Below are 1,930 nucleotides of genomic sequence, written 5' to 3'. Positions count from 1 at the left end.
ATTGAATAATAACTTTTATTTTATTATTATCTATCTTTGTTTAAAAGGAATTAATAATAAATAAAAAAGTGATAGTCAAACATAGAGTTTCCTCTTATCAACATGAATGTCTATATTCATTTGGCAAGAATCCTACTAACATTATCTTAATTTAAAACAACTCTTGTCTTTAATTAAGACACAAAAATTTTATCTTGTCTAAATTGAGGCAAATATGCTTCCTTGTCTATATTAGGAGAAAAACTATTTTCTTTGTCTTAAATTAAGATAAACATATTTTCTTATCTAAAGTAAGACTAAACATGTTTTCTTGTCTAAATTAAGACAAACATGTTAAAGGTGCCATTTTTGTAAACAATTTAATCAATCAAATTAAAACATGCAATCCAACTTAAACAAGTTGAATTCTACGAATCTAACTGGGAAATCTATTTGGGCATACATAATTCTAAGCTCCAATAAACTTAGAATTATTCATAATCTCATTAAAAATAATTCAAGCTTATTAACCATGAAATCACTCCACCATAGATTCATGGTTGCACTCTTGGATTAACTATAATTACAAGAAACAAATCAATACTTGATATCAATTATTAGTTGTCCAATTGCAAACCTTATATTGTGAACCCTTATAACCATCCAATAATAAAAAGTGAAATTACCGTTTTACCTTTTATATCAATTTTGTCCCATAGTCTCAAATTTCATCCAATTAGTGATTCAATACTCTCGATCTAATATTTTGAGTATCCAAATATGATGAGTAGCTAATTCATCAATCCACTAGGTCTAGATTAATCATCAATCTTCCTAAAATCACTAGAAGTGATGTTAATGCTATGAACTCTATTATTTGGATATATGTTTCCAAATGTTCATCTCAATTATAATCCTAGAGTACAGAGTCTAGATCAACACTTTATGATGATCATGCTCATGGTAAATCAAAGATTATAAGGAGATTAAGTCCACTATCCATCAGGATTTCAGTTCTGCTATAAGCAAATGCATAAGTGTGAGATCAAGATTTAAGTAACGGTTAAACTTAAATTTGATTCTCAAATGTTTACAGTTCATGAAATAGTGTCATTACTTGAAGCCATCCATTTCAATGATTTGGGACTCATCATTCCCTTGAAGTGAATCACATTCATTTTGTTGGAAGTAATATGGACACTACAACCTTAACAAAATAAAGTGACCAGCTTTATGATATGGTTGTGAACAATTTTTAGATTCAATTAAAATACATGTCTCATATGTATGATTCTTCATACAAATATATTTTAATATCTCAATAGAATCATGGTGCCTTAATAACTAGATAATGAATACTTACTAAAAATGAAACTCTTCTTCTTATTATCCAAATATACTTTCATTACAAATAAATTTAATCAAATTAAGCATGAGAATGTACTTGTTTTCCAGGGCATCATTTTCTCAAAATTCCTAACAACCATGTCATGCTTGATTGCCATAGCAAATGACAGAGTCAAGTCATGCCCCATTACCAAGCAAATGATAGAGTTTGTGGTCATCATCTAGAGTAATGTCAACGAATGGCATCATAACACTATAGACAGGAATCATAGGTAGGACAAAACCACCATCCCTATAGGCATCATACATAGTCATAGGGATATGGACACATTCAACCTCATACTATCCATTGTCCAAAATTCCTCCATAGTTAGAACATGCATAACCAACATCATAACATTGTGCAGAATCATCCACGGATAACTCACATTCATTAATCGTGACTTCTATCAAATATACTTATTATCATCTCACTAGCCTAAGCATATTCCTTCCATGCATATCATGTAAGTCTCATAACATTCACTATTCTAGACAAAACATTTCAAGAAATATTGACCATATAGACATTCTATATAGTGTCATCATTTCCATTACATTAACT

The sequence above is a fragment of the Theobroma umbraticum genome, unplaced genomic scaffold (assembly GCF_002168275.2).
Source record: "Theobroma umbraticum cultivar Fairchild unplaced genomic scaffold, ASM216827v3 scaffold_39.0, whole genome shotgun sequence".
NCBI lineage: Eukaryota > Viridiplantae > Streptophyta > Magnoliopsida > Malvales > Malvaceae > Theobroma > Theobroma umbraticum.
This window is presented reverse-complemented; position numbering follows the sequence as displayed.